The sequence below is a fragment of the Bacillus rossius genome, chromosome 3, assembly GCF_032445375.1.
Source record: "Bacillus rossius redtenbacheri isolate Brsri chromosome 3, Brsri_v3, whole genome shotgun sequence".
Classification (NCBI taxonomy): domain Eukaryota; kingdom Metazoa; phylum Arthropoda; class Insecta; order Phasmatodea; family Bacillidae; genus Bacillus; species Bacillus rossius.
Window position 1 is genome coordinate 64720774 of NC_086332.1, and position 19197 is coordinate 64739970.

At 39.1% G+C, this 19197-nt stretch overlaps 1 protein-coding gene across 1 annotated transcript in view; it reads left to right on the top strand.

Moving 5' to 3' along the window:
• Nucleotides 1-13727: 13727 nt before the first annotated feature.
• LOC134530814 (transient receptor potential cation channel protein painless-like) overlaps nucleotides 13728-19197 on the top strand; it is a 41884-nt gene continuing 36414 nt past the window's right edge. The window contains exon 1 of the mRNA XM_063366044.1: nucleotides 13728-13937. The gene's annotated coding sequence lies outside the window, so the exon portion shown is untranslated. The remainder of the gene's footprint in view (nucleotides 13938-19197) is intronic.

Consider the following 19197-nt stretch of genomic DNA (forward strand, 5'->3'; position numbering starts at 1 on the left):
CATTGTTCATAATGCATTTTTAAAAGGGCTCGAACAACTTGGAGATGATGTCTCTGATCTTGTTTTTGCAATTTACCATTTTTTCCATGGCTGGCCGGCTCGCTGGGATAGTTACTGCAATGTTCAAGCAAGTTTGAAAATTCCATCACATCATTTCATTAAACATGTCTGTAGCAGGTGGCTCACTTTGCAAGCAGCAGCTGATAGATTGCTTGAACAGTGGGATGCTGTGATACAATATTTTCTTGACTTCATCCCAAAAAAGAAAGCTGATTTAGTAACAAAACCAAGCTACACCAAGGTTGTAAGGCTACTGAAGAAACCTGCAGTAAAAGCTGAAGTCATGTTCGTAATTTCTAGTGCTGCTGTTTTTAGCCAGGTGACAGAATTTTTCCAAAAGGAAGAGCCTCTAGTACACCTGTTGAGTCACAGTCTGAATTCTCTAGTGAGAACTTTGCTTGGCAGAATATGCAAACAAGATTCCCTCAGAACATTTAAACCTGAAAACTACGAGGGTTTGCTTAGCTCAGAACATTTACTTCCTGTGACTGAAATGGTGTTTAGTGACGAAATCTCTAAAATTTTGCAGGCTGTAACAGAAAAAGTTCGGACAGTTTTTTGTTTCTTAGCTCAAAAGCATTACACTGAAAGTATCAAACATCTAATTAATAAGTCTTCTCTGTCCTCCCCATTGCTCAAGAGTTTTGCCTGTTTCCATCCAAATGAGAGAGTTTCTACAGACAGCTGCCACAGCATTGTTGAAGTTGCTCGAGTAATGCCATGGGAGGTGCCTACAGACGTATTGTTGGATGAGTGGAAATTGCTGCAACTTGAACGTGATGAGGAGGGGTCACAGAATAAGCGTATTGATTTGTACTGGCTACAGTTTATGGAAAAACGAGACATCAATGGCAGCCCTAAATATCCAACTGTGACAAAAGTGGTAAAAGCTGCACTTTCATTGTCACATGGAAATGCAGATGCTGAAAGGAGCTTCTCATCTTCATGTAGAGCCCTAACACCTGCCAGGGCTAAAATGTCAGAAAGAACATTGAATGCTCTGATGACTGTCAAAAGCACTTTGTCAACATATGACAACAAGCCATACTTGATTCCCATAAGCAATGAACTTCTTAACATGGGACGTGTAGCATATAAGAGTTACCATGCTTACTTGGAAGAAAAACGTAGACAAGAAGAAGAAGAAAAGAAGAAACATAATGATGAAGAAAGAAGGATAGCCGAAGAAGAAAAAAGGAAGAAGCTAGATGTGAAGAGAAAATCTATCGCCAAAGATGAAGAAGCACTTGTAAAAATGCGAAAAGAACAAGATGATACTCTTGACAATGCTTCAAAACTGCTAACTGAAGCTAATGAAAGATTGAAGAAGGCATTAAGGAACAAGAATCTGAAGGAAGCTGCTTTAGCACAAGCTATGATAGAAGGAGTTACCAAAGTGCAAGAAGAAGCTGATAAGCAAAGACACACAGTTAAATGTGTAGAAAAATCTGTAGAAAGAAAGAAATCAAAATTAATTTCTGATTTTTTTGTGAAACATTAGCTCCAACAAATATTTTCAGTACAAAAACCATGAATCTGATTTTATGTCAGCCGAAAAGCCAAATCGCAAGATTTGGCATGAAATTGTCGATAAAATTGAAGAGATTGATGGTTTCACAATCATACCAGGTTGAAAATAAATGGATGCATCTTAAAAAACGTTTAGCTGAATAAAATTCTGTTACCAAAGTGCAAGAAGAAGCTGACAGGCGAAGACAGACTGTTAAAAGTGTAGAAAATTCTTTGGAAATAAAAAAAAATTATTTTGATTTTTTGTAGAACATTGTCTCGAACAAATACTTTCAAAAGACACTTTTCAGTGGCCTGTTTTACTAAATTTTGATAAATTGTTTAGTTAATATTTTGTTATACTTTGTGTTAGAATTGTAAAACCTAGAACTGTTGTATTTGTTATCTGTGTTCACTATTACATTTGTTATAAATAAAAACAATAATTTAAAATAGAATGAAGAAAGATATGGGGTGGTTGGGGTGGATCTTTCTCCACGGCTGAGACGTCCTCGTTTGGGACGTGCGGCTGCCACGGCCCCTCTGCGAAAGATGTCCAAAACGTGTCGGACGATGGCGACATCGATGGGCTTCGACGATGACCCTCGTCGACGCTGTCACCCGTGGTCGTCATGTTGATATTGCTGGAATTGTTACGAGGATGCCGCGACGATGGTGCCTCACTCTTCGATGCTGGAGTCTTGTGCGTCTTGCTGCTGCTGCTGCTGCTGCTGGAGCTCTATGACTGCCTCCACCGTACACAGGAAGCGGTGGTGTAGATACAGGATGAATTCCTCGCATCCGGGAAATGCTTCGAGGGTACTTATGATGGTTGCAGTTAGCGATTGGCGAATTTGATCGAACGACATCCCTTCATATCCTGTGATTATTTCAGCGATGAATTCATGCATTTCTGCAAGCGAAACCATGATTATATTTATTACGTGAAAAAAAAACCAAAAAATCCGTCTCCGCGGCACGAAGTAAGTACTCGGCGTCAGCGGAGGAGGAGGAACTGAGGCAAAAACTGAAGGCTCCCGGGTCCTGCAGCCGGTATTTATACTTTAAAAGGTAGAATAGGGGTGAGGAGGAGGGTAGGGGTGGGAATGACGGTAAAGTGAGGGAGGGGAAAAAACTAGAGTAGTGGTGGTGGAGGGTGGTTATTACGATGAAAAATAATAATAAAATAAAAAAGAGGTGGTGGGGGAGGGGTTGGTCATCATGTGCGAAAAAAAAATTTTTTTGGAGAGGTTGGTGGGGGGGAGGGTGGGCGGGCGGTTTGTAAGTTTGTATATGCATTGGTACAAGTGGTGGGGGTCAGTCTGGCTGCGTCCACTGTGAGGGAAGGATCGGTCGCCATTTTTTTTTTTGCCCTCACCGGGTTCGAACCGAGGACTCCGAACTCCGTGTCGTAAAAGTACTATTTTTATAAGTATTTTATTAAAATTTTATTGATTAATTTTTTTTATAATTTTTAAAAAAAATTTCATTAAAATCGGATAATAAAAAAAAAGTTAAAGATGGCGGCCGTAACGAAATTTAAACGGTGACATCATCATTCAAAATGGCGGACAACACATCGCCGGAATGTTCGAGAACACAATGACATCATCCAAAATGGCGGATCCGAGATGGCGGATCCAAAATGGCCATCGGGGTCAAGGTCACAACCATCCAAGATGGCCGCCGTGACGTCACAATCCAAGATGGCGGTCGGCACCACAGGCACCACAGCCTGAAGCCTGTGCCAGCTCCGCCATTCCTATACTACTGTTATTGAATACAAATATAACTTTAAGAAAAATTGTATTAATAACATTTTTGTTTATATACTTGTTAGAATATATTTAAATATATAGTCTGTGTGAAAAGTAGCAGAATATTTAACGAACGAGTCAAGATAACATGGGTCGTATATGCTCGTGTCTTTTCGGCTGTCTTAAGTAATTGCTTCATCAAGCCGGAAGTAAGTCAAACAAGTAGTTGCTTGATCAAGGAGACTTCATTAAGCTTATCTTGTTCACGGACTATGAAACATGGATATTGAAATCGCTGCCTTGAGAAACAAGACGATCTTCGCCAAGATGGACTCGAGAGATTACTCAAGACACGACTATTAATACCAGCCAAGGGCACGACATCAACCCAGAAACCAAGATGTAGTTTGTGACTCTGGCCCACGATCTACTACAATTAAATATTTTAACATTTATTTTTCTTTCACATCTGACTCGCCACTGCTTCATATGAAACACTTTGTATTGCAGTGAGCGAGTTACACTCTACATGAATATCGTCGCGTGACTGTACTGGTGACTTCCAACACCAATGACCTTTCACTTGCTTATGTAAAGGTTCCGAGCCTTTATGACCCTAAATGCAAGTGCCCGAAGCATTTATGGTAAAGGTCATGTTAGGATTCTGACACTACCAGAGTAAACTCTGAAAGGAAGGGTAGGGGGAAGGGCCATGATCTTATCGGGCTGGATTCAGTAGGTATCTTTGCAATTATCGATTATTTACTTAAGTCTTAGAAGTCATAAGGTGTACTCAAGTATTACACTTACTCTGTTCCGTAAACACTCCATCAAATGTCTTTACACTGGTTTGCACATTACAGATTCGGTCGCTGGATGCCTTTACTCTCTCTTGCTTCGAACCGGAGACTCCCCAAAGTGCGCGACCCGATTCACACTGCCCCGTTACCACTGCACTCGTCCACACAAGTGACCTCCGGTCACCTCCACGCGGGCTCGGCACATGTTGCAAGTTAGCGCGATTCCTTTCAATAGAAACGGGACTGCTACACGCCTCACTCGGTGCCTGCTCACAAGGCAAGTACACACTCTCGCTCGCCTGGACTTATTACAATAAAATCCAGTATTTAGTTCCCTTATTCTTACGAAAAACACTTAGTTAAAATAATTTAATAAGAAAAAAATTCCGCCCAATAGGATAACAGAATAATTACTTAGACATAGACCAACATATATTTACTTGATCATACATACAAACATCAAAATACAACATATATTTATCGACTGAAATCTTAATCGAAAAGTATAGAGGTTATCACATATAGGTATTCAAACTTATAGTATCTTAGGCACATAAAATTTATATTCTCAGGAGAAAATTGAATAGGATGTTACTATAATGTCACACAAAAAAATGTTTAACACTAGAATAGTGTGATATGAACTACTAATCATTGCCATAATTGGATATTAGTACACACTCAGGAATAAGAAATCGCTCAACAGTTTCCGCTGCGAGAGTACTTAAACACATATTTTGTTTCCACAAGTTTAGGCCGGCACTTCACTGTAGTGAGTGGTGCTTAAACCCACTTAAACCAATGTAATGTAGAATTCATCATTGAAGTTTATCAGGCTTCTCTGCAAGCCACTCCATTTATGCGTCATGATGCTACCTCACTGCTCCATTTGCCCAACAGCTGCTACATTGCCGCCCCATTTGTCCGTCAGCTGATACCTCACCGACCCATTTAATGTCACCAACTTCATCGACGCCGCCTTTATTCGTTGGCTACTACAATACCACCCCGTTTAATGTCAGGTGCTATCTCGCCACCCTATTTGTCCGCCAGCTCCTACCAGCTGTTTCATTTGTCCGTCAGCTGCTACCTCGCCGCCCCATTTTTTCATCAGCTGCTACCTCACCAACACATTTTTCCATCAGCTGCTACCTCACCATCACATTTAACGTGGGGTGCTACCATCCTCTCCATTTGTCCATCAGCTACTACCTCACCGCCTCATTTGTTCATCAGCTGCTACCTCCCTGCCCCATTTGTTCATCAGCTGAAACCTCACCGCCCCATTTGTTCAGTAGCTCACCGCTCCATTTATCTATCAGATGCTACGTCCCCTCCCCATTTGTACATAAGCTGATATCTTACTGCCTCATTTGTCCATCAGCTACTAACTCACCGCTTCATTTGTCCTTCTGCTACTTCGCCTCCCCATTTGCTCATCAGCTTATACCTCACTGCCCCATTTGTCCATCAGCTACTAACGCACCGCTTCATTTTCCCTTCATCTGCTAGGTACCTCGCCTTCCCATTTGTCCATCAACTGATACCTTACAGCCCCATTTATTCATCAGCAGATATCTCGCCGCCACAATTGACCATTAGGTGGCCATTTCTTTCTTTGTGAGCCGATGTGTGCGTTGTGTTAGGCTGACTCCGCAATCGTACTTAGTCCATGAGTTGCTTGATGACCCTCCACGGCATCGTTCACTAGGTATCCCGCTCACTAGGTATTTCCTCTATGTGTTTCCCGAGTCCCTCATTGACCCGGCATCTCGTTCATTGTTCGCCATCAGCCCACATGGGCCGATCAAGGCACCGCGACCTCGTTGGCTGGCTGCTGTTTCACTTCTCTGGGTGCTCGCAGCTTCAGTGCCGGCCACATTAGCACAGTCGGTCAGTCTGACATGTGTGACTGTGTAGTCTGACCTTGCTGTCTGATACGATTTCTTTGGTAGCGTGCCACACTCGCTGGTCCGACGATCTGGTTCATATGATAATAACATAGAGGGAAGCACGGTAGATTGCTATAAGTATTTATTTTCAGCCGAGATTAACACTAATGGAAACCTCGATATATTTCTACATAAAATTTTACTAAGAGATTAATACTGTAACGATTTTAATAATCGTTGAGAGGGTAGAACTTGGTTCGTATAGGGATAGCCCAATTATTTTTTTATTGCACAGTTTTATTGACTGCTAATATTTACAACACTAATAAATAATCTTACATAAAATACCTACTAATCAATTACTCGCACACATTGTCTCAAGTCCTTACACACCGCACGCCTCGCTGGGCCGCACCCCTTTCGAACCTCCGTCGCCGGACTCTCGTCACACTCCGTCGCCGCCGTCGCACTTTCCTCGCCGAGGAGCTCACTCCAACTTGCCGAGCCACTCCGTCGCCGCCATCGCACTTCCCTTCGCCGAGCCACTCGCGGAGGCCGGCGTCCAGGCTTAAATAGACCCTGGCGCCCTTCTAGAAGTGACGAGCGCGGCTGCGTCCAGTCGCGTCATCCTGTGCCGACTCGACGCCCGAAGTGTCGAGAAGGGTATCGTAGCTCGCGCGGGGACCGTTAAGGGGGGGATGGGGGGTAGCAATGACCCTTGTTGTAATCCGACCAGGCAGGCGTGGCATGTCTTACGTCAATGGATGGCGCATGACAGTTACTTAGCCAACTGTATTAAAGAATATTCGTGATTCGCTTTGAAAATGTCACATTAAATCTGCGTCTCAAGCCATGTTGCTTGTTTAATTTACTTTTTATTACTGTTATGTGAGAGCGTTACCTGTCAACTTATCACAATAGCTACCCCACATCTTGTGTTTCGTCACGCAATTACAACAGGTATTTACGAAAAAAACTCACGCAAGATCGAAAATAACTTGTATATATGGTGAGAAAACATGTGACCCAACCACCCATGCAAGATAGTGTAGGCTACTGGGACCTAGGGAACCCAGGAGGCTGCAAGCTTAAGTGATTCTTGCAATGTGTAGCTGGTCTAATGCCTGCATGGTTCGTAACAATACTTATAAATGTGGGCTGAACCTGTTATTTTCATACTGGGTACGTACTTCGTTTTTCGTATCAAAGCAACTAACCGAATACAAATACAAATAAAACGAAATGGTCCCAAGATTAAATAATGAAAAACAAAAATTAAAACAAATTAAATTAAAATTAAATTAAAACTAATTAAATTAAGACTAATTAAATCAAAACTAAAATTAAAACAGCTCATCACGCTTCTCATTGACGAATATTGTTCATGACGTCAGATGCGGATTTAGATGCTTGACCTCAAAAGTTTAAGTCCTCCAGCTCTGGCCAGACATTAACGCTCCACGCGACTGCACCTTAAACACCTGGCGTCATATGACACGTGAACCAATCAAAATGCCATATCTTCATCTTCACTTCATCAACTCCAACAGATCAGACAGACGCGACTGCGCGAATGTGACAGGCCCTTCAGTCGTTGCGTCTGAGCGTGCTGCGATCGCCCAGTGACGTCACATGCAAAAATAAACACTCGATTACAGCGCACTGGGGAATGTTCGCACACGCAATTATTTTTGAGTTACAGTTCCTGTCCAAAAATAGTCATTCTGTCGAACAAGCGGCATATTAAAATATGGTATTAATACCAGGGCCCCCCACAAGGGTGGGGCTGGGTGGACCCCTGGGTCCAGGGCCCGGGTCTGGAGGGGCCCCGGGCCCAGCCCTGTTTATTTTCAAATGTTTAACTATTATAATTTTCTACAAACTAAAAAAAATTGAATATTTTTTATCCAATGACATTTTAGAAGATTTTACACACCTAAAGCTAATTTTATTTTTCTGTAACTATTTTCATTTTTATCTTAGTGTATGAAATAAATATAAATAGTTATTTTAAAGTAGTTATTTTAAAGTAAAATAATTTTATAAACAAATTTAGTTTGGACTTAAAGTAGTAACCATAATTATACTCTGTATTTTCAGGTTAAATAACATTCTAAAAAGAGTGTAGGGAAGAAATAACCATGCAAGTATAATGTAGCGCGTAACTGTAATTTGGGGGGGGGGGGGGGGGGGGGGGGGTTGTCTCCGATCCTGGGTCCAGGGCCCGTAATCGAATGTGGGGGCCATGATTAATACTTCCAGAGGGTGCGAAAGAATAATATATTTCATTGCATTTTAAATTTTCGCTCCGCTGCCCGACACGAGATGGTTGATCTGGTTGTGATATCTCTCTCCGTCTTATAGCGTGTCAAAAAAAGAGTAAAAATTCCCTTTTACGTCAAGAAAGTTGATAATTACTATTTTAATTATAATTTCTCTTTGATTTTAAAGGAAGTTTTATCCAACATCAGCGCTAGGAATGGTTTTGAGAAGTAAAAATGAACGATTCACAATAAAATCTGCTTGCCAGAAGTTTCTGGAAAAGTGGAATTTGTTTTCACAGATGAAAATCTTATACGATACCATACGCGGAAATGTGTACTTGCACTAAAATATCCCTCAAACTCTACTTTAAAATCTTTAAGGAGCTTATAGATATCTCGATTCTAGGGCCCATTCAGACGAGATATTTTAGGATTTTGAAAGGAGCACCTACCTGCTTCTGCTCACACAGTTTAAGCCAAATCAGCGAGTCCCGGCACGGACCCTCCCCTTGTAAGATGGGAGGCTCTAGACCATAGTTGCTGTGCCAAAAAAGAGATGGAATCCATTGTCGGGGGGAAAAGAAAAGGCAAGACACCGGCCGATGGTAACGTCCTTGCGTTTTACAAATGCGAAAGCACGCCGGAAGTGTCCTTGTTGGGTCAGGACTTTTTCAGAAGCCCTTTTCGTGGAGCTCTACCTCAGAATGCTTAGGCACCTAGAAACGAAACCGTCATGTCTGTCGCGAACTACAGCCACTTACGCCAACAAGACAGCCGAGCTGACCAGCAATACGACGGACCGCAACCTGCCGATCATTTTCCAAGAACGAGTAGCCAATGAACTACCGGCACGTCTTCATCAAAGGAGATGCCACGCCATTATCTTCTGTCATATTACTCATTCTGTTCAGACTCCAGGGATATCGCCTATTAACTTTCTCGTGGAATGATTAACCATTACATTATAAATGCAAATTACAAATAATGAAGTAATTTTTATGTAACACTCAAATATTGAGAAATACAGCAAATTATCTTTTAAAAGGCTTAAAGCTGGTATAGTGTTACGCACCAATTGGATTAAGTTTGAAAATTTATTTCACCAGCCAATTTTCGTAAAAATGAAGAACTTAATTACTTAGAGTTACTGAGTGACTTTAAATTATAGTTATTTTTAATATAATTTGTTTTATTAAGTTGTCTTCACCGAGGCTCAAATTGGGGACTGCGGAATGAAAAAAAACGAAAGAAGTATATTTATTAAATGTTTTATATTTTTAGTTACTTTATTTAAGTAAAATAATTTTTGTAGTTTTTAGGTTAAAAATTTGATCTGGGTGTTATGATAAGCAACAATATGTAAATTTTCTCAATATTTCTGAACAGGCAAAATATAGTTGGCCTTGGGAAAAACCCACATAATTCACAATAAATGTTTACCCATTTGACTTATTGCTCATCTTTGAATAGAGTACTTTCAATGGGGACTACAGTGTTTAAAATTATTGAGTAATAGAGAGTTACTACTTTTTGTACAGTTGTAGTTTATACCCAATATCTTACAAACCGTTTGATTAGTTTCAGTGCTTCAGAGATATGATTTCTTAATATAGAACCAAATCTAAATCATTTTATTCCCCATTGGTGTGGAATTTTGAAAATTTCAAAGCCAAGTTTTATATGTTTATTATTCATATCGGATAAACTTCAGCTTGATTAGTTCCGGATATATATTTTAGAGATGTAATTTCAAAACGTGGTGAAAACTAAACCGTGTTTCTGATTGCTTATAATCCATAACTAAGATCTTACCTCCAATGATATATTTTTAGATCGTAAAACCGTATTTACCCCATTTTCACTCTTTATGGTATTACACTTATGTAAGATAATGTACGAGGGCTAATTTTTTGACGTGATAACGTCTTATCAATCGTTGAACGCCGGCTGCACGCACGAAAAATAGTCACGTTCCGCCTGAGCCGAGCGTGCAAGAACCGGCCAACCACCGTGCGAGAAAATCTTCTATAATATCAAACATGCTAAGGCGGGCTTTTTAACTAATTGTTCGTCATTATATTTAATGGAATTATTTAAAATTAATTTGCAAAAACTGTAAATAATATTTGAAAATTAAAAAGTATGCAATTTTTCATCTATGTTTTTTATGACGCTATCACGTAAAATTATTGTCCGTAAACCGACTTTATCTATTTTTTTGTTTAGTGTTATCTAGTCCCCAAAACCACTGTGAACTCAAAAGTGTGTGTGTGTAAATATGGACATTATCTTATATATAAAATTCTCGTGTCACAGTTTTCGTTGCCATACTCCTCCGAAACGGCTTGACCGATTTTTATCAAATTTTGTATGCATATTCAGTAGGTCTGAGAATCGGCTACTATCTATTTTTCATACCCCTAAGTGATAAGGGTTGTCCACCCCAAACATTTATTTTTTAATTTTTGGACAAAAAATTTTTATTTATTTTTTTATAATGTGACACTAAAAAATACATACAACCCTAAATTTTCACCCTTATATCACCAACCCATAATTTTTAATAGAATTTTATATTTTTCAACCCCGGTCGATAGCTGATCAATTAACACTTGATCAACCTTCCCCGCCTACAGCGAGCTCATTACCTGGATTAACACATAGAACACATATTAATATGAAATTCCACCCCTAAGGGAGTGAAAAAGTGATAATTTCATTTTATAACAGAAAAAATTATAGGTCATAGACATACAAATAGTGAGTGAGTGTCATTTCTTTATGTCTGCCACACGATCATACACATAGAAAGGTCTGGAAAATTCATATTTTTCTCCTTGGTGAGACCAGCCCGCTTAGTGGAGCTAGCAGCGGCTAGCAAAATAAAGGCGCTCATAACAGTTTTGTTCTTAACTTCGTCAATAAATAGAGTTAGTTGCCTTGAATTTTAAACGCACCATCGTTTGATGCGTTTGTCATGTCTTTAATTTTCGTTTGTTTGTGCCGTATGTGTTCATATACCATTCATCCAATTGCGATGAAATTTTGGTGAGTTATTACGCGCATGCCCGTGAAGGTTTCTGAGACGGTATAACTATTTTGCAATAGTTGGAGCACAAATCGTTTCAAAAAATGTGTTTTTTTTTTTTCATATTATTAGCGGCACTTCGTCTGTTTTTGTTGTATAAGTGCGCACGCATGACACAATTTATTTAAATATAAAAGAGAGACAGAGATAGAGTGATATGTATAGAGTGAGATAGAGACGGAGATATAAGTTGAGATAGAGCGAGGTAAAGAGAATGAAATTGGTTAGATAAAGAGATATATAGATGAGCTATATAGAGTTTTATATATAGAAGAGATAGTAGGAGGTATATATGTATATATGTAGATATAAAGAGATAAATAGAGATAGAGAGATACATTGATATATATAGATGTAGATAGAGATAAATATATATTTATAGAGATGGATAGATGATTTGTATATGTGTAACTACTTCAAACATATTACAAAGCAAAACTGAATGAGGCATTGCAATGCATGCCGAGCATTAGCTAGATAATGGAATCTTTTCAATATTAGTAATCTCTTATTTTCAAGCTTTTTTTCTATAGTGCTTTATAGAGTCTAGACTACATACAGACTACCAATTTTTAGATATATATACAGGTAAATAACTATACACTGGCAGAACGTCTGTCGGGATCTAAAAGTGATATAAATTATTTTGCACAGTTGACATTCAAATTAAGAAGACAATTACTACATCTGATTTCGAAAAAGGTACCCTTCACCCTGTGTTCAGCCCGGGCAACGCCGGGTACAGCAGCTAGAAATTCCCTAGAAATAATTTATATGGCAAAACAACGTTTGCCGGGTCAGCTAGTATATATATATATAACTATATATATATATCTTATATATATGAGAGAGAAAGATGAAATATTTCGGTAGAGTTCGTTAATGAATAAAATAAGACTACCGGTAATGTAAAAGTTTTTTTTCAACCTTCGATGTGCTATAAAAAAAGGGGTTGTCTGTAAAGTCTGTTTACGGACGATAATTTTACGTGATAACTTCATAAAAAACATTGACCAAAAATTGCATACTTTTTAATTTTCAAATATTATTTAGAGTTTTTGCAAATTTAATTTAAATAATTTGTTTAAATATAATCACGAACAATTAGTTAAAAAGCCCGCCTTAACCTGTTTGATATTATAGAAGATTTTCTCGCACGGTGGTTGGCCGGTTCTTGCACGCTCGGCTCGGGCGGAACGTGGCAATTTTTCGTGCGTGCAAGCCGGCGCGGTGTTCATCGATTTATAAGACGTTATCACGTCAAAAAGACAAATTTACATAACATAATTATTTTATTACCAAATTTCAGCAGGGTCTTACTTATTTTTCCACGTAATCGCCAAAACGATTGAGGCATTTTTCATATCGTAACACAATCTTCTCGAGGCCTTCTTCGAAGAAAATAGCCACCAGTAAAGAGAGGTACATGGCTAGCGCCTGAATACCCCTCTCCCTCACGACACCGCTGTGAGGCGGATAGACTAATAGTGCAGTGCATTCTGCCCTACCATTCGTAAATCTTGCAATAAGTCTTGAAGCGGGAGTCAGTGCGCCGTGCGAATAGTCCATCCGCCTTACAGCGGCGTCATGAGGGAGAGGGAGACCCAGGCGCTGGCCATGTATCTCTCTTCACTGGCGGCCCTGGTATTAATACCATATTTTAATATGCCGCTTGTCCGACAGAATGACTATTTTTGGACAGTCGAAGAAGGCATCAAGAAGTTTGAGTTGATATGATAAATGTCTCGATCGTTTTGGTAGTTATATAGAAAAGTAAGTAAGATGCTGCTGAATTTTTGGTAGTAAAAATATTATGTTATGTAATTTTGTCTTTTTTTATTGCCCATCGGAGGTTAAAAACAACAGCCCTCGTAAAACCAACGCAAATTAAGAATGATCTTGAATATGCCAGACGAAATAAATTAAGTACTAGAATTGGAAGTGGTATTGTTCAGAACGCTTTAATAAAATTTATAATTGATAAAGTGAATTAAGCGGTTTAGTTAGAAAGTGTAGGGTATTATTATTCCATTGTAATTATAAATAATTTAGTTGTGAATCATGCATTCAAAATAAGGTTTTCATACGCATTATTTAATATTCTCGTGTAATTTAGTATTTTTTGTATATGTTGTACCCTAAGTTTGATATAAAACATTTAATAAATGATCCAGGCTTTGTTCGAAGCCAATAGGAATGAAAACATAAATTCCGAGTGCAAATTCTGTTTCGCCTGTCGCTCTGTGGCGACGCTGGCATTCTCGCGGCGGCCCTGCGGTAGCTGCCGGGCGCTTCCATCGCCGCGCCACCAGTAGCGGTCGGCGCTCCCCTCTCCAGCGGGGCGGGTTCTCGCCGTCATCACAGTCGCTGCCTCAGCGGGCCGAGAGACGGGAGCAAGCGCGCAAGTGTCGGAGTGTCCCGCAGGGAAGATGGTGATGCTGGATACATAGCGGTTTTTTTTTTTTGCAGAGCATCAGTTGTTTTAAGTGCGGGCGACGATGCTCACGTGACGCGAGACTCCTGAAACTTGTCGTCTCCACCAGCTGCAGCGGAGCTCGGAGAAACAGGTAGGTGTCGCATCTTTCGCGGCTGAGACGAGTGGATGGACCACCTGTTGCGTGTCGAGGGCGTGATTATCATATTAAATCAACGACAAGCAGACGTCGCATTTGCATGCCAAGGTGACCGTCGTGTCGGAGCGACTGCTATGCGCTCACTTAATGCGGATGCTGCAACAGTTTTTTTTTTTTTTTTTTTTTTTTTTTTTTTTTTTTTTTTTTTAAAAGCTCTCTGGAGGGGTCATCTCGTTTAGTGCTTCATCCTGCGTTCAGTGGCAGTCCTTCCGTCCCAAACACTGCCTTGAAATGAAAGATTTTAGATACAACTTAAAACCAAATAACCTACCTCGTATATTTAATAACTAATTTTAAAGATCTTGAAAGTAGGCTTTCCGGGCCATAACGTTTTAACTACTACTTGGCTCTTTTTTTATTTGAGACCACGTCTACGTCATTATTTCTTCGTACGTGGTATCAACAAAATAAAAGCCAAGACGTAGTTTAATAATTAAATATGTTAAATTTTTATTCATATTTTCAAAATCAAATATATTTTGGTAATTGTACGGTCTCGTATCACATACACATTCAACTGCTGATTTTATTTTAATGTTTTTCGTTAAAATTGAATAACTTGGATGATAATAATACGGAACAATAGCCCCCGTGTACAATGTTCCTCACATTTCTACACAATTTCCCAAATCGCACAATTATAAAGTAATTATACAGCTTTGCATCACAAACACTTTCTTTATTTCAATATGTTATGTTAAACTATAGAACTGGTTACGCAATAAGTCATAATTACTTATTTTGTCGAGATGAACCTGTAGCAAACCTTTTTTGGTCGAATTCAGACTCCGCCTTTATTATCCTTACTTTGGAATTACGCTACTTAGTTTCCATTTTAAGCTGAAAACACGCTCGTCATAATTTGCCATTAGCAGAACTTTTGAACATTTTGTAAGATAACATGTTTACTAACATGATTACTTGAAAATTTAAGTACAATTTTGCCAGTGTTTGTTTTTAAGTGATTAAAACCGCTGTGCATTCGTGCGCGACGGAAACACCGCCGCGGCGTGGTTGCGGCGGCCTGGGTCGTTTCATTTCATAATGTGGAGTTGAGCCTTAAGCTACGGCCACACAGGGCGCTATGCTCGCTATGTTCGCGATGTTCTCTACGCGATTAAAATATAACCAGCTGCATCTCAGGTGTCACTGGCCACACCAAGCTGTGTTCGCTGTGTTCGCTGTATGTTGGCGACGTCACCAGGGGTTTGGTTCTCGGATGTTTCTAAAACGTCGCTGACTTCGCGCATGCGCAGATAAACAAAAACACATGTTTTCGCGCGGAATTGTGCAGTAATTCTGTGTTTGCTTTAAATTAGTATGATATCAATGGAAAAGTTCATTGAAGAAGTGCGAAAAATACATTTTTATGAAATAAATCGATAGAAGAATATGGAAAACAAGATATGCGAGATAATGCTTTGGATTTGATTTCATAGGAGGTTATTAAGGAAATAATAATGGTTAGTATGAATTCCCATTATTTTTAATTTACCTTTCATTTCGTTGACGATTAATCGTTAAAGATTTATATAGTCATGAAGTCATTGTTTACTGACCTCAAGGAAATAGTCAAATATTCTGCTAAAATGCTTTCCCTGTAGGTATTTAGATTTTTCTTCTCAATTTTTTTCTGGATGAGAAATAAAATGCTGTCAAACTGAGTTGTATTTATTCTGAAATAATCTATGAATTTGGTTTCGTCCTCAAGCACCATGCTTCATCATATGACGAAAATCAATTTTTTTTCCTTTTTTGAATCGACTTCATGAACCCATTCCGTTAGTACGTTTACATACTGCGAGTGCCAGCAGAATATTATCACGGTCGGAATCATCACCCGAAACTCACGGCACGCGTCTCTCCGACATCGCGAACTTGACTATCCTGTCTGGCCACCTGTCGCGGCGAACACGGCGAACATCGCGATCACAGCGATCACAGCGAACATAGCGTAGCTTTTGTGTGCAGCCTCGGCTTTACCGAAGAGTCTACGGGTAGTATATCGACTACACAATATTAAACTCATTAAACGACGTTTTTAAACCAATCAGTAACTGAAACACTGACGATGGTTTTGATAACTAAGATGTTAAGAATATACAACAAATAAAAATGATAACAATGATTACGATTTTTAACGTTATTAAAATTCGGATAAATGACGTCTGCATTACGTAATGAATATATTTTGAAATTGAATGACGAATATTTGGCATGGGTCGGATGCGCCGGTAGGGAAAGGGACTAGGCGGGACCCCGGCTCGCCCAGATGGACAGCGAGGAGCAACAAGGGCGCGGGGGGCGGCTCCAGTTCCAACTGGCCGCCGCAGCGCGCGCGGGGCGGCCTCTGGTCTGCGGATACCGACTTCCTGTCCGCGCGTGTGGGCGGGGGCGACCGCATTGTGCGGGCAGGCCAGCATTGTCGCTCACTCACACGTGGAGGGTCCGGCTGAACTCCCACGCGTGCTCAGTTGTCAGTTCGGACTGATCAGCAGGAACTCAGCGGTCGGAACTGCCGTGTGTGAGCGAGGACGGCGGACTTATGACGGCTTCCCATCAAATCGGACTGTGGGATCAAAAAACCCTCAGTCCGAACTGCCGTTTGTGGGAAGAAAGCATCTTCGCTTGTTCAAAATGTCAGTCCAAACAATCAGTCAATCAGTCCATCAGCTGAGTGTCACAGCAGAAATATTTCTTTATACTCTTTGGATTCTTTGCTTTTTCTAACTAAAAGTGCAACTGCAATTGCAACATCCAAAGTTTCTTCCGTATTCTACGATAAAACGATACATCCAACAGCAACAGCAACCAGAAAAAAACTGATCGTATGTGGGGAAGGATTCAGTTCAGTCCAAACTGACAGTTCAGACTGTTCGTTCCGAACTGAGCACCTGGCCTGATCGTGTGTGCAGAGGGCCTCAGTCCAGTACAAACTGTCAGTTCGGGCTGAGGAATCCAAAATGGGAGCTGGAATTATCGTGTGTTGGGGCCTTTACGGGCCCACCTAGTCAGGGTATTTGTATTGGTGAGGCGGGATGATAATAGCGACGCTCGCTGGTGATTATTGCGCGTTGTCGCCCACTAGCGCACTGTTTTTACGCGAGCATATTGTTATTATGAGATTCGAGTGGTTGTCATTACATTTTATGAATGAGAAATGACGATAAAGTGTCCCTTTAGTACTTTCAAGAAGACCTCACTCGGATATCATAAGCAGTTTTAAATTTGTATCCCCCTTTTTTTTTTTACAACATTCACTAAATTAAACAGGAAATTTAGCACTCACAAAAACACGCCTGTGTGTGAGTGCATATAATTGCTTTAATCTACGTGCGATATTTTGAATAATGTACACATTTTAGAAATTGTAATAATTGACAAATAAATAAATAAAAAACCTAACAAAAATTACATTAATTTTTATTAAGTTAAAAGTTAGAACGAGCAATTAATTTAAATACAAGATAAAGTATATCATGGTTTCTGAAAAAAAAATAGTAAAAAGTCAAAAATTAATATTTAAAGACAAAAGTTTAAGTACAAAAGTTAAAATAGTATATAAAATCTTACTTTTTGTTTGATATATTGTTTTATTTGAAAAATTATTTATTTTTTTATTTTTTCAGGACGAATAACTAAAATTTTTGGACGCAAAAATGTTAAAGATCTCTGTTTTAATTTTTTTTATAAAATTAATGAATAGGTAAATTTATTTTTTATCTGTGCTGTGTAAGATAATTATGAGCTACATAGTTTAACTGACTTTCCCTTTGATACATATGCGTTATTGCACATCTAATATACAATATTTTAATATATTTTAATTAGTCTTTTGCTCATTCATCCCCCAGGCCAGAATGCCATATTGCAGAACAGACTGAAAATTATCAAAGTAAACCATTTTATTTCCTTTAACAGATAATACAGATATTAATTCAACGAATGTATACACTTGTTTTTCGAGTTTTGTTTGCAAGTTAGTAATAAGTTTGTGCCATTTTAGAAAAGAGTCGAGCACTATACCTAAGTATTTTATATCCTGTACTCTTTATATGTGATTACATTTTTAGCAGTTAACGCTTATTTAATCACACGCATGAAATTTAAGTTCATGTTCGTTAGGCTGACCAGAAATGTTGGCAGTCGAATCGCTTGTTTTTTTTTTCTGAAGTTATGCACACCGTATGTGTGTCTAGGTGGACGGGTTCCTTAAGTGGATATGTTTCGGTAGCCATATTTAAAATCATTTACTTTATGGAGAAGAAAGCGCAATTCAGGTTACAATGTAATCGATTGTTTCCAGCTTGAATCTATTCAATGTTGATTGTCGATTCGATGTTGATGTTTCGGTGTTTGACATCAGGATGGGTCTTTGATTGCATGCTTTAAGGGGATTGGTGCACCAGCATCGTATTAAAAAAAAACAATATATTTGGTAATTATTCAGCTGCTAGAGAAAATTTGAACCATTCTGGTGTAAAACTTTTATTTTATTTTTTTATTTTAATTAAGTTATTGCTGATTTTCGGGAATTTTTTAAATTCAAGCTTTATTAAAAAACTATAAAGAATTCAATGGTAAAACTTTCGCAGATAAATTTTCAGACACGGGAGATATGACTGTGACCATTATTTTATCTGTAATCATTATTAATTTAACGTATTTACAATTTGAATTTTAATAAATGAGCTGCTACGAAATTGCGTGATATTCATTTGCGAATTTAATAACATTCGCGTTTTCATTTGTAATTCAAACGCCTATATATATGTCGGCTGAATGATTGACTTTATTTTAGTCTTTAGCTTATTGCAGTCGGACCTAAAGTAAAAACGTAGCTGTAGAAATTTGAGCAGCGTGCAAGCTCGGATACGAGGAATTATGGAGCGCGCTGGACAGTAGTGACACCTTGCGACAGTTTCTCTAACTTTTTGCAGCCTGCCACAGCTGTCTGCTGTTTACGAAGGGGAGATGGGATTTCGCGGGAAACTGATATGAAGGTCAACGTACTCATTTTCAGTAGATAAGAGAACGTGTTTGGTCTAGCTCGGCGTATAATTGAATGGTTATTCTCTGTTATTATTTAGCACAGTGATTTAGTTAGATGTTTTTTGTTGTAAGCGTGAGATTTATTCAGGAATAAAATGCCGAAGAAACCTCCACAAAGCAGAGTACACAAAAGAACAAAACT